We start from the raw sequence: 21,580 nt of genomic DNA, 5'->3' as shown, positions 1-21,580 counted from the left end.
CACTGGTGAGTTCCATGGCATGATACCCATGGAAGATTTGGGGGAATATGGGCAAGAATCTCATAGGAAAGATAAGCATAGAGAAGTGGTCATCTACATCTGGAGTGCATTCATTTTCATATTGATGAATTGCAATATTAAAAATTCAGATTGATTAGCATCTTTTCTTCAAGCCCCAGCTCAAAGTTCCACTTCCTCCATGCACCCTTTCCTAGACACTGGAGACTGTTCCTATGAATTCATAGCACTTATCCTGTGTGCATGACCTTGTGCCCTCTTTTAAATTATATGCCTTGTTTAAAATTATTTTCCCTCCCTATGTAAGTCTTGTGGAATTAACTGTTCATATATCAATGATTTGTCCCTACAACTAGATTTTTAACTCCTCCAGAGCTGAAAACAGGCATTGCATTTTTTATACATACCTATAATAGTAGTCAGTGCATTGTGATGTCTGTTGAAATTATTAGAATGATTCTTGACTATAAATTCAATAGTAATGTTGAGATCAAGTGCATCAATTTAATTTTGCCAAGAATTCTTCCAGGTCTGTCTAAATGAAGCATAATAATAAGCTGACATACACTACAACCACCGAGGAACACAAGATTACACAGTGAATCACTTAACAAAGTGAAAATTAGAATTCACAGCATCCTGTATTATATTTAGCAAGTTGAAATTCATCACATCCCTTAGGCTGATTATGACATGAAATCTTTCAATTAATGTACTCAGGAGTACCTAAAGTGATTTCCAGGAGAATTTTTAATGGGTATATAAGGATTTCTTTGGAAAATGTAATTGCATTTAGAGCTTACTAAATGTGAGTCTATTCTGCTTCATATAATATACAATGAAAAGGCAGATTTGGAATGCTCTGTGTATGAGCACTATTAAAATAATATTTATGAAAATTCAAGTGAAAAGAAAATAATTTAAATTGAACTTTGGGGGACTTGATGTTAAATTATATCTCTTGACTAATGGCAATTGGTGGGGACCTATACGTAATGAAATATCTGTGTTTAAACAGGGTCAATGTGTTGATATTTAGTTATGTGTAAGTAGGACAGTTCTATTGGAGGTTAAAGTAGACAGGGTAATGACAGAGGGCTTTTTTTAAAAGAAAATAAATAATTTTTTGAAAACTTAATCTACAAGATGCTGCCAAAAGCTATCTATGAAACTAGATTAGAATTTTATTTTTGATTCTAACATTTTTTTACTATTTTTCTAATATTTTTGTTTTATCCCATAATTTTTTTAAAAAGGATTTCATTCTAAAATAAGATACAGATCTAAAACAAATGAAATTGCTTCTCCTCTTCAGAGATATGTAGAATTATGAAAAGTCATGAAAGGTGAATACATTCATGACATCAAGGCAATGCATACTGTTGTGACACCGCATGGTATAAAGGAAATAATAAAGGAAAGAGGCCTGAACTTGCAAACAGATAACTTAAGTTTGAACCCTGACCCTGATAGGGAAGAAAATAAGCACTTATTAAGTACTAACGAGGAACTCTGCTAAGTGCTTTACAAATATCTCATTTGATCATTAATATTTACTACATGTATGCTCTTGGATGAATTATTTAATATCTCTGAATGTTGAGGAAGAACTGTGGGAATAGAAACACAGGAAAAAAAAACAACTGCTTGATCATATGTGTTGATGGGGATATGATTGGGGCTGTAGACTCTAAACAATCACCCCAGTGCAATTATCAATAATATGGAAATTGGTCTTGATCAATGACACAAGTAAAATCAAGTGGCATTGCATGTTGGCTATGGGAGGAAGGGGAGGGTAAGAACATGAATCATGTAATTATGGAAAAATATCTTAAATTAATAAATAAAATAAAATTTTTCAATTAAAAATATCTCTGAGGGGGCAGCTGGGTATCTCAGTGGATTGAGAGCCAGGCCTAGAGAGGGGAGGTCCTGGGTTCAAATATGACCTCAGATACTTCCTAGCTGTGTGACCCTGGGCAAGTCATTTAATCCCCATTTCCTAGCCCTTACCACTCTTCTGCCTTGGAACCAGTACACAGTATTGATTCCAAGACTGAAAGTAAGGGTTTAAAAAAAAATCTCTGAATATTACCTCATTTATATCTAAGGATATATTTTTAATGAAGAATTGATCAATTTAATAAATGTATCCAGTGAAATTTGTTTGTAATCTTAATTTTCCCTATCTGTAGCTCTATTGATTATGGTGTATCAAATTTTACCTTATTAAGAAGAGAAAAACGTAATTCCCTTTTGTTTCAATGACAAATGATTTGATTGGATGGGACTCTTTAGATGATGAACTTTTATGGGAGTAAACCTCCCTATGGCTGACCCATAAGAGTGAGCTTTGAAAAGTTACTTTTTCAGCTTTAGTGAGTTACCTTTCTACTTTGTCTTCCAATCCCTGTGAGAGTGGTAGAATTAATAGTAGACCCAGGCACGTAAACAGTTCCTCCCTCCAAGAACTGTTAATGGCTCCCTTGGAGCAAAAACACCTAGGAGTTACATGCATTTGCCCATGTAGCCTAAGGTGAAGATTTCTGAAAGTGGACTTACTCAGTCCAAGAAATAGCAGCAATGAGGTACCAAGAGTTCCTGCAGATGCGTATAGCTGCCACACAACAGACTAGCGTTAACTCATTCATGAAGCCTAAGAGGACTGTTCAAGAATAATGTCATTCCTGAACCCCTGCCTCTTACTTAAAGGAGGAGCAATCTCCTAAATAGTATATGATGCAAGAATCTATCCTTTTAGCCAGAAAAGAATCTTCTAGTTCTTTATCAGCCTTTATGTTTGTCATGTTAGTAACACCAAGTTTAAGAATTCCAAGAGCTGACCTATTGAAAGAAAGGGGGACTGAGGTATCACCTCACACCTAGCAGATTGGCTAACATGACAGCTATGCAAAGTAATGAATGCTGGAGGGAATGTGGCAAAGTGGGGACATTAATTCATTGCTGGTGGAGTTATGAATTGATCCAACCATTCTGGAGGGCAATTTGGAACTATGCCCAAAGGGTGATAAAAGAAAGTCTACCCTTTGACCCAGCCATAGCACTGCTGGGTCTGTACCCCAAAGAGATAATGGACAAAAAGACTTGTACAAGAATATTCATAGCTGCGCTCTTTGTGGTGGCCAAAAATTGGAAAACGAGGGGATGCCCATCAATTGGGGAATGGCTGAGCAAATTGTGGTATATGTTGGTGATGGAATATTATTGTGCTAAAAGGAATAATAAAGTAGAGGAATTCCATGGAGTCTGGAACAACCTCCAGGAAGTGATGCAGAGCGAGAAGAGCAGAACCAGGAAAACATTATACACAGAGACTGATACACTGTAGTACAATGGAAGGTGATGGACTTCTCCATTAGGGTCAATGCAATGTCTCTGAACAATCTGCAGGGATCTAAAAAACACTATCCACAAGCAGATGATAAACTGTGGGAGTAAAAACACCGATGAAAAGCAATTGCTTGACTACAGGGGTGGAGGGGATATGACTGAGGAGAGACTCTAAATGAACACTCTAATGCAAATACCAACAACACAGAAATGGGTTCAAATCAAGAACACATGTGATACCCAATGGAATCATGTATCGGCTATGGGAGAGGTGGTAGGAGGGGGAGGGGGAGAGGAAAAGAAAATGATCTTTGTTTCCAATGAATAATGTTTGGAAATGACCAAATAAAATAATGTTTAAAAAAAAGAAGAAAGAAAGGGGGAGCTCCTGGCCATCATTTATTCTTGGAGAAAGACATCCATGACCTGGAAGATCAGTAAAGGAGCAAAATCATGACGTGGGTGTGTGTGTGTGTGTGTGTGTGTGTGTGTGTGTGTGTGTTTGGGTCCCATCCCACCTCACCCCACTCTTTGAGTTTTGGGAACAGTTTAAGTTTAAGTTTGATGAGAAGGGAATCATTTGTCTAGTAGATGAAAAATGTTTGCCTTTTAGGGGAGCCCGAGCCACAGAGTGAACCAAAAGCCTTGGAGGGAGGGACTATGTTGTGCCTTATAGGAAAGCTAAGTGGTCAATAAAATATCATGATGTTACCCTAGTTTATATATAGAGAGAATCCAGACTAGAATTAGATGTTGCCTCCAAATCATTCTAGGACCCTGAGAGGGAGAGAGTAGGAACTGGGACTCAATGAAGATGGAGAGTTGAAACAATTGTTAATAAGCTATTGCAGGTTCCTTTTGTGTTTTCTGTGTCCTCTGAGTTCTTTGAATCTCCTGCATTTTCTGTGAGATGAAATAAAAGCTATCCTCTACCTGATACACATTTTTTCCCTTGAGTGTTTGTTTAGAAGCTAGGAACTCCATTAACCCCATTTATGAAAGCCCGTGTTGCTATTGTTCAACAGCCATGTCCAGCTTATCATCACCACAATTGGGATTTTCTTGGCCCAAGATATTGGAGTGGTTTGTTATTTCCTTCTCCAGCTCATTTTACAGATGAGACAACTGAGGCAAATAGGGCTAAGTGACTTTTCCAGAATCACACAGGTAATAAGTGTCTGAAGTCAGATTTGAACCCAGGAAGGAGAATCTTCCTAATTCCAGGGCCAACACGCTATTCCTGTGCCACCGAACTGCCCCTATGAAAGCTTATACACAAGATGTAGCTGGACATTTGTCAGAATATATTCTGGATAGGAACAATAATGAAGAAAAGAGATATTGGTTTTTAGGGCTATCACAGAGATTGATCTAAGTGCGTATGAACCAAATGACTGAGCACTCCTGAGCTACTTGTAGAGAATGAAGAGAGTATATTAGAATACCTGAAATCCCTTCCATTACTAAATTTATGATTTGTTCAGTTTTTTTGTTCTAATACTTAAGGGGCTGAGGAATTAAAATAACTATAATTTTATTTTTGCTTTATACTAAATGTTTTATGAGTTTTATTTATAATTTGACTAAGACATATTTAGTCACTCATTCATAGCAGAATAGGCTGTCACAGGCATAGAGGGACACCCTCAAAAGGTTTACACAGCAGGGTGGGAGAAAGTGTCGCCTTCTTCCATGCCTGAGTGCAAATCTAGCCATGTAGCCCCAAATGGAAGCATAAGCGTGGATGGAGGAAGGCAGAGTTGGCAGCCCATGCAACTGCGTATGCTCCTGCTCCCACATACTACTGTTACCCTTCCCCTGTGGTCACTTTCCTGATCCACTTTTAAAGCCATGTAGGAAAGCTGCACTGATGGCACTTTCTGGGGAGAATTCAGGAGTGGGTCAAAGGAAGGGTTTTCTCATCTCTGCATTCAGGCAGCTGCCCCTGGAGCATGAAGCAGAGATTCAGGTGGAACAGACTTTGAAACGAAAGGCCATTTAATCAGAAAGCAGTTGCCCTCTTAAATTCTCCAATGTGATGAATCATAACTAAAGGCAAAAGGGCATGTTAAATCATTCTGCCAATCCACCTATCAATGCAGGAGCTGATAGCTTTACTTTTCTTTCATCAGACCTGGCACTGATTAAAAAAAATAAAAATTTCCAGCCCCCTCCCTGCCATGCAGAATGAACATTAAAGCTCACTCTATTTAAAAAAGCATGTTAATTTGGGGGGTTGACTTTGAAAATGGAAATTTATACTGACTAAATATGGCTGTGGGTCTGTATAATATTTTGCACAATAATAATAGTAGTAATAATAATATTTAGTAATAGGTAACAGTTATATAAAGGATAGTTAGATGACTCAGTGGATAGAGTGCCAGTTTGGAAGACTTATATTCCTGAGTTCAAATCTGGCCTGAGACATTTAGTAACCGTGTGACCCTGGACAAGTCACTTAACTCTACCTCAGTTTTCTCACCTGTAAAAATGAGCTAGAGAAGGAAATGACAGAGAAGCAGTCCAATATTTTTGCCAAGAAAATCCCAAACAGGTTTGGGATCACGAAGGGACAGACATGACTAAAAATGATTGAACATTTATATAGCACTAATGCACCAGGCACTGAACTAAACTGTTATCTCATTTAATACACAACCCTGAAAAGTTAGTTCTATTATTATCCTCATTTTTTACAAGTGAAGAAACAAAGGTGAAGTGACTTGCCTAGGATCACAAAACTAATAAGCATCTGAGGCCAGATTTGAATTTGAGTTTTCCTGACTCCATGCCCAGTATTCTATCTACTATATCATTCTTTTGAAAATAGTGTGTAACTAGCGGAAACATTTGAGCCTGAATATATTTTAACTGAAGGGAATCTCTCAATTTAAGTTTATTATGTTAGGTTTTTTTTTTTAATCGGTTACATTTAACATAAGAATAAATGGGATCAAGAGAGGGAAGAGGCTGAGAAATGAACTCTTGTCAATTATGGAAAAGAAGACCCTGCACTTTGTTTTTGGCACAGGGAGAGAAGGCATTCAAGGCTTAAATAACCCTTCTTTTTTTTAAATGAGAGAAGATCTCCCCATCTCAATCAGTCTAGAGGTGCCATAGCCACTCAAGAACCTAATCTCAGTATTGATCAGCATGGAAACATTGACCTGCTCCATTTCCACCCTCAGTCAGTGGCTCTGCCCAACTTAAGGACTCAATTTTGGTGGCCAACAATGCAGACACCCAATTGATCTTAGCCCTTCATTAGCTCAGAATTCCTGAGCTCAAGCACTCCACTAACCCTCCTGTTTCCCAGCAGCAGGGAATTAGAGGAATATGCCATCAGGCCTGGCTGAAAATAGCTTTGTAAAGGGAAAGTAGGGAGAGGAAATGAGGAAAAGAAAAAGAGAGAAATCTAAAATATATGACATTGCTCAAGGAACCCTGCACCTCAAAGAAATACTAATAAGAATTCAGCTTAAAAAGAGAAAGACAATTTTAGTGTTGTTTAGTAGGAGAGAATGGAAGACAACACATCAGGCTAGCTAGGTAAATGTCTGAGTCCAATATTCAAGCATAGTTCAGTGAGTGACTATCTCACTCATTCTTCAGAGCCACTCCAAAAAACTATAACAGGGAAGGAGAAAGTATTTCAGTACCCTGCCCTTGGCAGGGAGTCAGATTAAAGGGATGGATTCACAGTACTATGGATGATGCTCAAATAATGATTGGAATCGACATCACCAGTTGTAAACCTCAAATTTCCTTAGACTTATAAATGTTGGAAATTTCACCATTGGGATATTTCATACTTGGAAAATTTCTTACTGATAGTCTATTGGAATGGGAACCCCATTGGCATGGGAGGTTCTTTCTCTTCCCTTCTTAAGATTACTTTAGGACAGAAACCCTTTGCTGAACAATGGAAAGGACTTTGACCTATGCTTAAGCATAGAACAGGAATTTCTTTGAGTCTTGATTGATTTTAGAATTGATACAATGTAGATACTTGGAATCAATCTCCACCCTATTCAGTCCTAATAGGATTGAGTAAGGGCTGCAGCCTAGATCAAAATTTAATTATTCCAATCTCTACCATACTCAAGTTAACAGGATTTAGAAAGGGCTGTAGCAAAGGAGTAAAGATTTAATCATTTGAAAATATAAACTTCAACAGACATGTGCAAAAGCCAGAAACCTCTGGGCAGTCCTGGGTTAAGCTAGAGCCTCCATTGACAGGGAAATTGATGAAGAGTGATTGGTAGATGTGAGGACTGAGGGGAGGCAACTTGGAGGGGTTCCTTAAAGATAGGGGGTCTGAAGACTCGGGAAGGTGGAGAGTTGGTCGGTGTGGCTCCTGTGGGCTCTGAGAAGGCTTGCTCTGAAGGAAGCTGAAGGTGGGGGCCTCTGAGACTGTTTCTCCATTTTGGTCACGTGAGTAATAGGGACTGATCTCTTTTCTTTGCCCCAGCTATCTAAGGGCTTGGGCCTTTTGGCCCAGCCTAAACAGAAGGGGTATTTAAGCCCTATTCCCTTCTCTCCCTTTTTCTCTCTCTCTATCTCTAATTCCTTTCTTACTCCTATTGTAATTAAACTCCAAAAAAGGCTGACGGCTGACTTGAGTTTTTCATTTAGGAATTACATAGCTGATTCCTTGGCGACCTTAAATTAATATATATCAGTCTTTTAAAGTGATTCCCTTGTTACAAAGTTTGGGCCACAGGGACTCCTGAGTAATTATGTGATGACTGAGACAGGTAGAGATGACACCTGAGATACATCTTTGTATGTATGTATGTATGATCCTTCTATGGACTAAATGAGGTTCAGTAGGTTAACAAATTTGCTGAAGTTATACATGTGAAATATATACTGTCTTGTACTTCGTCCACTAGGGAAAGTCTATTCTTCATGTATCTGAAACTACTAGTGTGAATAATAGTATATTTTAAAGGTAATGTTGCTATAAAGAATTTTCCTTCAATCTTTTGGTTTCATCCATGTAAGGAACTCCTAGTGTGGAAGTTCTCTCTACTAACATACCTCCAAAACAAATCCCCCAGATTGTATTGAAGCAGATTACATTCTGGGCAATTACAACTCATTTGCAACTATTTCTGTAGTCATAGAAAGTTGTCTGGGTGCGCTGAGAAGTTAAATGATTTGTCCACAGACACAGAGGCAATATAGGTCAAAGATAGAACTTCAATTAACCCAAGCATTCCTGTCTCCTAAGCTGGCCCTCTCTACCCACTACCTCACATTGCCTTTCTTGGACTAATATGTTATCATTTCCCTTTTTCTTCAAAATGGCCCTTAATGTATGACATCCTTCCCTTCTTCCTGTAAAAAGAAAGGATAAAAAAAGATACTAAGAACCATTTTTATAACTTTTAAGTTAAAAAATATCACTTTCATTTCTCTGCTTCATATTATAACATACAAAATAGGTCTGTTTTATTTTGAAATCACACAGGTATGGAGATCAGTTTCACTAAACTGAAAAATCAGTCAACTAGGAATTTTCTTTTTTGTTGAAACTTATTAAAAATACTCACAAGTCACATATTTGCCTTTACCTGATGTAAGAATTGTAACACCAAGAAAGTGTCTCGTTCTTGGGGGATGTTCCCTGGAAGCCTGGAGAAAATGATGCTCCTAGCACCTGAAGGATCAGTAGGGGATAGTTCAATTACAGTCAGAAAGTACTGCAAAGGAGATTCGTACATAATTCTCACAGTGCTCATTACCTTTGGCTTTCTGCCTTAGCAACTGCCATGTACCACATCAAGCGTGTAAACGTTCGTTGCAGAATGCGCTCTTGGCACAACCTTCGGGCCTTTGTGGCAGAGACTAGGTTAAGAGAAAGCAAGCTCAAGACATCTGAAACATGGTCCCCTAACTTTTCAAAAGGTTGAGGTTTTAATCATATGACATATGTTGACAATAATAATAATGTCCGGCTATGCTATGTAGCAATTAATTAATTAATACACATAACAATCCTATGAATAGGGATACAAATCTTCCTTTAGAAATGTTCTATTGGTGTTTGCAGTGGTGCTGTTTGTTTTTAGTGAAAGGTTAAAGAATTTGTTCAAAGTCATACTTCAAGTCTGCCACAGCATCACAAGTAGGACTCATGGTTCTAATCTCTTAGGTCTATTAGGCTGTGCTGAAGTCAGCAGAAGTTGTCTACCCTCTTCTTTCATCTCACATTTTCTTCCCCCTGTCACATTCTCTTTGGTTTCAAAGGGTACAGACCGGAAAACAAGTGCCAGGGCAATTAAGTTTTGTTTACTGATAAATGAATCTCATTGTAATAGTATAAAATAGGAATCTCCCTCTGTCATTGAAGTATTTCCCCCAAGAGCACTGAATGTGGAGTCAAAGGATCTTGCTCATATCCCAGCTTTGCTTCTTTACTAGTCATGAAGATATGGACATATTACTTTATATCTCTGGTCCCTTGGATGCTTCATCTATAAAAATGAGAGGGAGAGGGTTGCAGTTGACAAATGGTCCAAACATATTTGAATAGGCAGTTTCCTAAGGAAGAAATCCAAGTTATCAAGAGCCGCATAAAAAGATGTTCCAAATCAATGCTCATTAGAGAAAGGCAGATTAAAGCAACTCTGAGATACTACCTCATAACCATCAGGTTGACAAAGATGACAAAAAAAGAAAAATAGAAAATGTTGGGGAGGTTATTGGGGGGAAGCATATTAATACATTGTTGGCGGAGCTGCAAATTACTCTCACTGTTTTGGAAAGCAATTTGGAACTCTATCCCTAAAGCTACCAAACTGTGTATGCCATTTGATTCAACAATACCACTATCTATATCCCAAAGAGATCAAATAAAGAGATAAAAGACACAAATATATGTATATATATATATGCATATAACACATATATACACAGAGAGATGGCTAGAGAGACAGAGAGAGACAGAAAATCCCTTTTTTGTGGTGGCAAAGAATTTGAATGGTTGTTGTTCATCCTTCATTTTCAAAGAGTATCAATGAAACCATGGGGTGATGACTTGTGAATAAATTGGATTTAAGTGAGGCAGAGTTGCATTAAGTCATCACCCTCCTTGTCTTCCAATCATCAAAGGCAAGTGGCAAGACAAAAGTCAAGACAACTGGTAATGGATGGATGACCTTGGCATCTCTGATGTCTGGCAAAGCTCTAAGCACTCCACAGCACCTGCTTCAACTGCCTTCATGGCTATAGAAATAAATTGTTCTCATCCACCCATTCTGCCTGGAGATGTCTTCACATGCTTGGGGGAGATATTTCCCCTTAACTCACGGACAGGTCTGAAGTCTTGTCAGTTGCCCTCAACCTGGTTTATATCCTGTCTGTCAAGACCATTTTGCTGGGGTGTAGCCATTGTACATACTATAGCTTCTCAGAGCTACACATGAAAGTTGAGTGAGAGGGGGACACCAAAGATAGATGAGCTCCCCTGAAAAGGGCTCAGCAAGCCCTCATACCAAAGGTGCTAATCCTCCCTGAACACTACATATACCCCCTTGGTTGTTCATCCTAGAGACCAAGGGAGTACAAGCACGAGTACGCATCATTTGGAGAATAGCTAACAAACTGTGGCATGTGAATGGGACAAAATACTATTGTGATGTAAGAAATAACAAAAGGGTCCGCTTCAAAAAATTTTGGAAAGGGGTGAATGAACTAGCAAAAGTGAGCAAAACCTGAACAATAATTTTTACAGTAACAACTTTGTTAAAACAAAAAGCCCTGAAAAATAAGAACTCCTAGCAGCATAACGAGCTACCATTATTCTGGAGGACTGATAATGAAGCGTGCTATTCACCTCCTAACCATAGAGTGACGGTACAGAAAGAGACATAGTTTTGGAAATGACCAATGTGGAAATTACGTTTGCTTGACTATGTACATTTGTTGCAAAGTTGCTGTTTTGTTTTTCTTTTTTAATGAAAGTGAGAGAAGACCAGAAGGAGAGAAAATAGATTTTTTTTATTGAAAGAAGACCTTTTTTCATTGGGAAGGTTTGACAGGATATTCCCTAAGGTCTCTTCGGAACTCTAAAATCTGGTAATTACATTGTCAATTATGTTTCAAAAAGTTCCATCTTGAAAAACATCACCCACCTCCAAAGAAAGAACTATTAGAATCTGAATGCAGATTGAGACATAGTCTATTTCACTTTATTTCTTCACTTTTTTTGGTTTGTTTGAGTTCTTTTTCACAAAGTGAGTAATATGGGAAGATGTTTTAGACTATTACACATTTAAAATATATATCAGATTGCTTGCCATCTTAGGGAGGAGGTATAGAGTGAGAATTTGACTCAAACTTTTAAAAAAATGAAAAGTAAAGATTGTTTTTTCATGTAATTGAGGGGAAATTATTTTTAAAGCTACATCTTGAAATAATAAGAAAGAAGTTATTTCAACTAAAGGGATTATATCTTATGTGTTAGTTTCTTTGTCAGTTTTTAATAGTGGCTAATTTTACAAAGCAAAGAGAAGTCTACTCCTGTGCATCAAACTATATAAAACTTTAAAAATTCAAAATATAGACAACCCACATATAGATATGTTAGCTGTCACATAATGTGTATGAAATACTTGGGAAGAAGTTGAATTTCATTTAAGTTGACTTGAGATTCACAATGTATGAGCATATGTTATACAGAAACAAATTCAAGAGACATCTTTAAAGTATCCTTTCTGTGAAGGGCAGTTCCTGACTTTATAAGGTTTACAAATTTGAGCTGATTCTGCTCCAGGGAGAAATTTTGCAAAGTCACTAATTCGTTTCAAATCTTTGGCAATTTGTTGGTTCTATTCATTTGTTAGTTCTTTTCTGTTTTTATTAAGTCACTACTTATTGCTAAATGATAATGTGTTTGTATTTTATATAATAATTTCATATTATTAGAGACCCAGACTCATTTAATATTTTCAAATATTAACACATAATGAAGGCAAAGGCTCTTTACAAATATTTGTTCTTCATAATAAAAGTCTTCTTTAAAACTTTTTTTCAAAATGTTTTCCCCCATACAAACCAGAGGAAAATATTTGCTCAACTGTTATCAAGACTATTTATTTGTAGAAGAGAAAGTAATTGGATAGTATAAAGAAAAAATGTAATTTCTAAGTTTGGGTAATTCATATGGCAGGTGACTAGAAGTCATCTGGGCAGAACTCAAATGATTTGATGAATTTTACAAATGAATTTTACTTTGATAACAAGTATGTGAAGATGGTATTCCAACTTCCCTAAGGCTTAAGCAACTCTGAACAGGAAGTCAGCAAATATTTATTAAGGTTTACAAAGTATACTGTGATTAGGGCTGGAGATGCAAAGAAAGGTAAATAAACAAACAAAAACAGTGTCTTCCCTAAAGGAGTCACATTCTAATCAGAGAGATGATATATTAAAGCAAACAAACAAGCAACTAGGTATATATGAGATATATCCAGAGTATAAGAAGGTAAGCTGAAGGGAAAGCATTAGTGACAGGCATGGAGCTGGGGAAGAGGGGAGAAGATTTAGTTGTCAATGAGGACCAGTAATCTTCTTCACCTCCTGCAAAAGGTGGGATTTGAGTTGGAAGGGAATAAGATATTAGAAAGCTAGACAACAAGAAGGAGTCATGTTATGGAGGCCATTAAGTGGCAAAGAGAGAACACTATATTTGATTCCAAAAGGGATAGGGAATCACTGGAGCTCACTGAGCAAGAGGCACTGATGTGATCTACGATGATAAATTATAAACACCTGTTATCTTCATTGATAAAAATACCAATAAATTTATAAGTGCTGACAATAGTTATTATTAGTAATAATATTTAGATATTATTTTGGAATATGCAAAGTTCAGTACATGTATTGTCTCATTTGATTTACACAACTCTGGAGTAAGTGCAAACACTATTTCCATTTTACAGATAAAACCAGCTAAGAGAGACTTGAGTGACTTCCTTGTGGTCACACAGCTAGTTAGTGTCCCAGACAGAATTTGAATTTAGATATGCCTGATTCCAATATGATATTATCTAGCTGCTTCAAGATCCTTAAAAAGAGTTTCAGTCAGAGAAACTTCAGCTCTGACTTGCTCATATCTGGGATTTAGCTTTATTTCTCTGCATTCTTTCCAACAGATTTTGACCTTTTTGCAAATAAAAGCACCAGTTCAATTTAGGACAGAAATTATTCTAATATATCCCTTTGTTACACATATTAGTATATACCTTCAACTGTTCCTCCTGCCCTTAGAAAAAATGATCATTATCAATAAATGATTAGCCAATATGAAGGTCTTGGTCCTGTCCTTTGGCATCAGGAGAGACAGTTCCTCATTTGCCAATGGCTTAAACTACAAAAATTTACTAGTTATTTAGAATATATTATTCCCCATGGAAACTATGTATTACAAATGAAATTCTCTGGAGGTTGTATATTTTAAATTTATTATATTTATATATATGTATATATATAGTGTACTAATATAGAATGTATATTATTATAATTTATTTATTTTTTATGGTCACCTTAGATCAAATTTATGAATACTTCCCAAGCTTTTTATCTTCTTCAAGATGATTAGAGAAGAAGAGGCAGGAGATTCTACATGATCCTCTCTGCTGCACTGGAGGAACCTTGTCTCAGAATTTATCCTGGGTTACATGGTGACTTCAGGATAAAAAATCACAATCCTGTTAGCCCTGGCCTAGGGGTGGGAGAGGGAATGGAATTAAACCTGGAAAAATCAATCATCAGCCCCCCCCCAAAAAAAAACTTTATGGTTTAGAAAAATAGAGATAAGGAAAGCCTATTAGGTAGTGGCATACATAACCCATGGTCTCTCAGTTCCAAGACTCCTGTTCCCATATTACTTGGAGAGGGTAGTATGGGACTTGGAAATGTTTATCCATCAGTTTAGGATGTGTGGAGAATAAGGCTCACTTCTAATCTAGTCTCTCCACTGCTTCTCAACACCTGAAAATCAGTCTGTCCAATAGTTCTGATATGTGTTGAATGTCCTGGTCTGAATTTTAATTGACTTTTCTTCCCCAGGCCTAGAAACATGGCTACTAAAATCTCTTTTGAAAGCCTCAAAGTAGATCTCACCTGCTCTCTACCTTCTTCATACATTTCCCTCTCTTTACTATCTCTACTATAATAAAGCTACTAAAGCTACTAACAGATTCATAATTTTGATTTTAATTATTACAAATTGGTCAACCTTTTTTTTTGAAAATTCTATTTAATTAGATGATTTGGAGTATTTTTCCATGATTACAAGACTTATATTCTTTCCTTCCCCTCCCTCTACCCCCTCCAGTATCTGACAAGCAATTCCACTGGGTTTAACATGTGTCATTGATCAAGACCTATTTCCATATTATTGATATTTGCACTAGGATGATCTTTTAGAGTCTAAAACCCCAATCATATCCCCAATCACCATGTGATCAAGCCAGTTTTTTCTTCTGTGTTTCTTTTCCCACAGTTCTTCTTCTGGAGATGGATAGTGTTCTTTCTCACAAGTTCCTCTGGATTGTCCTGGATCATTGTATTGCTGCTAGTAGAGAAGTCCATTACATTCAATTTTATCACAATGTTTCAGTCTCTGTGTATAATGTTCTCCTGGTTCTGCTCCTTTCACTCTGCATCAATTCCTGGAGGTCATTCCAGTTCACATGGAATATATGCAATATTCCATATAATATAATAAATATAATATTTATATAAATATGATGTTTATATAAAAATATAAAAATTAAAAATAATTTGTTAATTGGCCACCCAAGCTATCTAACTATCCAATGGACTCCCTCACAATCTGAATAGATGTCCCAGAACTCAAACAGGGCAGAAGGCAGGGGCCCAAGCGAGTAACTAAGCAGGTAAGCTGGGTGAGGAAAGAGAATATAGCCAGAAGAGAGGGGCAAAAAAGGGCCATCTTCCTCTCATACACGTCCTATATGACATTATCATCCAGTCCCTCCCCAGGACATCACAAGAGGTTTCTGATTGGAAAACAGACACACAGGAAGTGGTCTCAGAGACCTCAACTTCTCTTTCATCACTTCATCACCGGAAGAGCCAGGTCTCAGGAGGATGCCAACACACCCTTTGTTCCTCCGATGTTGCTGGAAGATCATGGCAGCAAGAGCTGACTAACTTCATTCCCCAAGAGAGTTCTGGTCTACAGATAAATAAAGAGCAGGTCTCCACCCTGCCTTTAACAAAAGCCAGTACAGTAATATATCACCCTTTTATCATTAACAAAAGCAAAAGATCTAGGCAAAAGAAGGTGGGACCCAAACAGGTTCAGAGCCTAGGGAAAAGATCTTTTTGTAGTTTTAAAGTCAAACTCTTCTTGGGTATCACATTGGGAAACCAATTCAGTATCACAATTCAATATTAATTTTCCACACATTCAAGGTCTAGCTTCCTAGCCCAGGAAATACCATTTAATCCATAATGTAGCTGAACTAGAGCACTAACAGTACTATAGAATTCATCTATTATTTGTAACATTATTTCAAAGGGAAAAATAAATTCAAATTTCCAGATAGTAGGCGCACACTTCTACCACAACCCTCTATCCCCACTGAATCTAATTCAGGAAAAAACAAGAATTTTTCTGCCTTCAAGAACATTGGATGTGGCTTCGTTTCCGGGAGAGGAGCCATGGAATAAGTGGCTTTTGATAGATTAGGGTAAAGTCAGGACCAAGGAAATTGGGAACAGAGAATAAGTATAGAGAATTTTATTGGAAAAAAAGTGTTTTGAGACTAGTGGAATGAAGAACCCTAAGCAGCAAAAGTAAGATACAATTTTCCCTTTTCCTTGTATGAGATACAGTTTCCCACATATATATGCACATGTAACTTGTGTAAATACAGATATGATTTGTGGGATGCATAGCTCTGAAATCTGATCCTTTCTTCTCATAGGAAACCCGCTCTCTGCCCTGAAAGAAGCAAGAGATGCCCCCACTGGGCATTTTGCTACTTCCTTTCTTCACCCGTCTCTAAGAGGAATATCAGATTAGAATTATATCTATCTGCCTCCTCAAATGTTGGGAATATAGGAGTAAGATTTAAGGGATTCAAAACAAAGCTATTTCCACAGTTGCTTTTAAGCCCCCAAGCTCAGGTCTACTAACTTGGCTCTTTCCCTATGAACACTGATTAACCAAAAAGATCATCACAAATAGCAAATAGCATCCATCATTTATTCAAGCAAGCAGCAACTACAAATTGGAGAAGTTGTGTACCAATTAGAACAAAACAAAAAATGCTCAAGTAAATGAGCAATTTAGATAGCAGCAAAATCAGATCTTAACCCAATAAAGAGAGTCTTTGATCTCACTCAAGGAGAAATTCTCCCAAGTCTCTAGGGAGACTAACTGAAAAACAGGGAGATGTTGAATTGCCAGCTTCCCTTATATGTTTGTAGTTTTCAAAATCTCTCTTTCTCAAAGTATGTCCTCTGTCTTGAGTCTTTTTCTCCCCAGAAACTCTGACACTGAATCTGCCCCTGACTCAGCTTTGTAGCATTGTACAAGCATTTTCTCCACTAAATAGGAGTCACATCTTCTTCCATATGTGCAACACACAATCCAGGTTGCCCCTTTCACCACCCAGTTTTGGTAAGAGCAAAGATATGTTTCCATCCTCAAAAATCTGATTATTGACTCTATGCAATCAGTCCTATCCTGTTATGGCCATCAGCTACTTCACCTCTCTGCCATAGATTTCACCACCCAATTCTATTTAAAGCACATAGGATTTGGGGGGTATGAAGGGAGGGAGAGTGAATCAAGAATCCCCAGCAAGTTAGATGGGTACTATACCACAAACTCACAGGGAAAGGTCTTCCCCAAAGAATTCCTACCCCAGGTTCAAGGTACTCTGTGAATCTACATCCACTCAAAACCATAGCTCATGAGCCTGGCAGAGATGTATTTAACTTTAATAGTCAGCCAGAGGACACATTTAGTTCAAAGCAAAAGCATTCGATAAAATGGCATACTAAGAAAGGGATCAATAAAACATTTCTCCCATAAACCTGAGACTTCCATTCCCATAAATACATGCATCTTCATTGGGGAGAGAGACCATTCACTCTTGGAGAGGCACACACATTGAGAGCATATGGCCAGGGCATAGTTATAGCATAGTACTCATGTAGAAAGTACTCACAGTGTAGCTGGAAAGACAACTCATGCCCCCAGTACAGCGTTCAGTGAGGTTCCTATGCTGCTCCTTTTGTCTTGCTCCCCATGAGCCTCTGCTGGATGCTGCTCTACTGGCCCTGTAGCCTTGAACAGTCTCATAAAGTTGGCTGGTCATTGTTCCACCAGCTGCTGATCTCCTAGACAGGTTGTCTTTAGCAGAAAAGTCTCCAATAGGGGCTTCTCGGCTAGATGTTTATTTTCTGCCAAAGGCTGCCAGGTCCCACAGGGCACACAGCTGTGGAGTTGCTCCCTTCCAGCTTCTTGCCTCAGCTGATGCCCTTGATTCACTCTTCTTCAAGAGAAGAATTGGCTCTGTGGAGCTCTTCCTGCTCAAAAGCCATAAGTTTTAAAAATATCTATAATGCTTTTAGGATAGTACTTTCCCTTAGTTGTAGGACCAGCAAAAACCCTAAAAGCAAACAATAAAAAACCTTTTCCCACTCCCCCTACCCAACACTATTGCGAAGTAAAGAGAAAACGTTATTTCCTTCAGAATACTGGTGTTGGGCTTGAGTCTGCCCATCAGAGGTCTTACTCTACCTCAATGGAATTATTCTCTATGCCTATTAATTTTTTTAATGGAATGCTTCTCAGATTTGCAGAGAATGTTCTTAGGCAGAGGCCATGCAAATCTTCTCTCTATTGTTCTAATTTTAGTATATGTGCTGCCAAAGTAATCACTAAGCCTATTAGTTTAACCTCTCTAGCCTAGATTACTCCTGTTCATTATTACATAAAGCAGCATGGTAAAATGGGGAAATGATGATTTAGAACCAGAGGACTTGAGTTCAAATCCCAGTTCTGTCAGTTACAACCTGTGTGCCTCTGAGCAAATCACTTAAACTTTCTGGCCTGAGGTTCCTCCTTTGTAAAATTTAAAAAAAAAGTATTGGATGAAATGGCCTTGAATCTCTTTTTCAGCTTTAACTCATTTCTCCTGAGGATCCACCCCCCTTCCCACCACAATAACTAACAAATACCTGCCATCATTTATGTAGATGAGTGATAATAAACTTTTATATTTCTATCTTTGTGTGTGTGTGTGCGCATGTGTGTGTGTACACACACATATAGGCAGTGAGATGGTGCAGTGGACTGGATACTGCACTGAGCTTAAAATAAGAAAGTCTCATCTTCCTGAGTTCAAATCTGTCCCCAGATACTTACTAGCCATGTGACCCTAGAAAAGTCACTTAACCCAGTTTATTTCAGTTTCCTTATCTATAAAATGAGCTAGAGAAGAAAATGGCAAACCACTTCAGTATCTCTGCCAAGAAAATCCCAGAAATGGTCACAACGTCAGACATGACTGAAAACAAAAAACAACAGATAGATAGATAGATAGATAGATAGATAGATCTTTATTTATATGCATATAGATATAGATATAGAGATATCCCTTCCTAGAGGTCTAACACCCCTATCATGTAGAAAAATCCACATAAAAATTTGTGGCCTTTCTTTCATATCAGAGAAAAGAAATTGGGTATATTTATTGTATTAAAAGATAAAATATGTTAATGTTATAAAACACTATACATATATTTTATGTATTTCTAAACTTTTTCTGTGTCATCTGCTGGCCTTTGCATGCTATCAGAAACTTCTGTAAAACTCCTCCAAAATTCTCTTTTAATTTATGCCAACTTGCAATATAGCAAAACCTAGATGGGGAATGTCGCACTGTGGAAGTGATAACTGTATATATTTCTTTACATGTGCATATATGTTGCATTGCAGATATGTGTGTATACATATGTTTCTGTGTGTATGTGTATGTATTGTATATGTATATGCATCTCCAAAGCTCAAAGAGACTTTGAGGTCACCATTACCCTGGGTTTGGTGGGTGGCAGGATAGATTGAATAACAACATCAGACTGAGGGCCAAGCCAAAGGGAGATGGAAGGAAGAGCAGCTATTTGGGCAGAGGGAGATTTCCTATAGTCCTTCCAGCTGCAGAGACCTCTCTGGGTCTCAGTTTCCTCATCTGCAAATTGAGAGAGTTGGCTCAGAGTCCCTAAAGTCTCTCCCTGTCCCAGACCTCAATCGATGGCCCTGTGAGCAAGAAGAAATGTCTTCGGCAAAGAAAATGGTGCCCTGTGAAAGAGAAAACTGCCTCGGCAAATCTTTGGGAACTTGCCTAGGGAACAGAGAACAACGTGGCTTGGCAAGGGAAAGCCAGGCAGACCCAGGGGCATCTCTTTGGGAGCAAGAGGAAACTGAAGAAGGCATCATGACACCTGCTGGCTGCAATGAAGAACTACAGAGAAAACTCTACCCCTGGGCAGAAAGATAAGGAAACTGTCTACAAGGGTCAAGTCTCATCCAAAGAAAACCTTCTCCAAGGAATTCCCCAAAAGAGGGACTTGTGTATAAGCTATGGCAAGTGACTGAGAATTCCATAGACATTTGGGAGGTTTTAAATCAAAAGACTTCTGTTTGCTTTGGGGATTACACTCTTATTTCCAAGAATTATATCTCGTTTTCCTCATTCTCTATGACAAACTTGCTTCCTCTTCCCTATGGAGAACTAGACACTTGCAAGGTAAACTGGAGTCAAGCTGGAAAATGGCAGATCATGATTTTCCTGTATTTTCTCAGGGTGATTTGAGGTCCATGGAAGTAAATAATTCCCCCAATGCGTTATAAGAGGCTAGTCCTACATTGTACCAGAACTATAACTAGGGGAGTAGATAGAGCCTTAGATACCAACAGATTGCTAATCTGCTAAAGGACAGGACTTGAGCAGGGAGACAAAGGATAGGGCCAGGGAGGGGAGGCCTGCCCTGTGGAGAGAGAAAGAAGCAAGACTTAGGAGAGTGCTTTCAGTACCTGCTCCATTTGAGCTCCCTGGGAGCAAAGTCCTGGCCACCCTGTCCTAGTTATGAGTCTGCCATCTGTAACTATGGCCACACACACACGGTCCAGATTGCTAGAGGAACCAAAGAATCAACCAAGAACTGTTGCACTTGAGCACTTTCTCAAAGTCTTAAATATTCCTTGCTTAATCATGTATCCCTTTTGGTGGGGGCTTTTAGAATCATTTTACTTTAAAGCTTATATTTAAAATGGGTATGGTTTAATATTTGTATAACCCAGATTGAATTGCATGTCAACTCTGGGAGGGAGGAGGGAAGAAAGGAAGGAGACAACATGAATCATATAACTTTGAAAAACTTATGTGGAAATGTATTAAAATAAAGATAAGATATTTTTTAAAACTAAAATAAAATAAAATTGGTATCATTGTATATCTAGCATATAGAAGGCTAGCCTTGGAATCAAGATGACCTGAGTTCAGGTACTGATTATGACATATGCTGAGAACCTCTCTAAGTCACTTCTCAGCTGTGTGACCCTGGGCAAGTCACTTAACCCCCATTGCCTAGCCCTTACAGTTCTTCTGCCTTGGAACCAATACCCAGTATTGAGTCTAAGATAGAAGGTAAAGGTTTTATATATATATATATACACATACATATATTACATCTGGGAATCTATTTAGATCACATGAAATTCATTATTTGTTTAGAATATACTTCCTGATTTTTTTATTTTAAAAATAATATTGTTGGTAATAATATGGAAATAGGTTTTGAACAGTAATACATGTAAAACCCAGGGGAATTGCTCATTAGCTCTGGGAAGAGGAAGGGAAAGAAAATAAATCATGTAACCATGGGAAAATGTTCAAAATTAATTAAATAATTTTTTTAATCAGGATAATGAGAATATTGTTAGAACACAAGAAAATATCAACTTATATAAATAACTTCATAAGTAAAGTAATAACAAATAAAAATTCATTTATCATGCACAAAATTCAAGGGCCTAGGTTTCTAATTTTAATGGACTCTAATTCTTTTTTTTCTCATAACGTCATTCAGCATAGGTTGCTAAAAATAATCTTGTTCATGGGTTTGTTTGTTTTGGGTTTTTTTTTGTCTG

At 37.7% G+C, this 21,580-nt stretch overlaps 1 non-coding gene across 1 annotated transcript; it reads right to left on the bottom strand.

Moving 5' to 3' along the window:
- Positions 1-18,203: 18,203 nt before the first annotated feature.
- Positions 18,204-18,310, bottom strand: LOC130454154 (U6 spliceosomal RNA). The gene has a single exon (XR_008911832.1). It is a non-coding gene; the product is annotated as a U6 spliceosomal RNA (small nuclear RNA).
- Positions 18,311-21,580: the final 3,270 nt, after the last annotated feature.

Source organism: Monodelphis domestica, chromosome 4 (assembly GCF_027887165.1).
Source record: "Monodelphis domestica isolate mMonDom1 chromosome 4, mMonDom1.pri, whole genome shotgun sequence".
NCBI classification, from domain to species: Eukaryota; Metazoa; Chordata; class Mammalia; order Didelphimorphia; family Didelphidae; genus Monodelphis; species Monodelphis domestica.
This window is presented reverse-complemented; position numbering and strand designations above follow the sequence as displayed.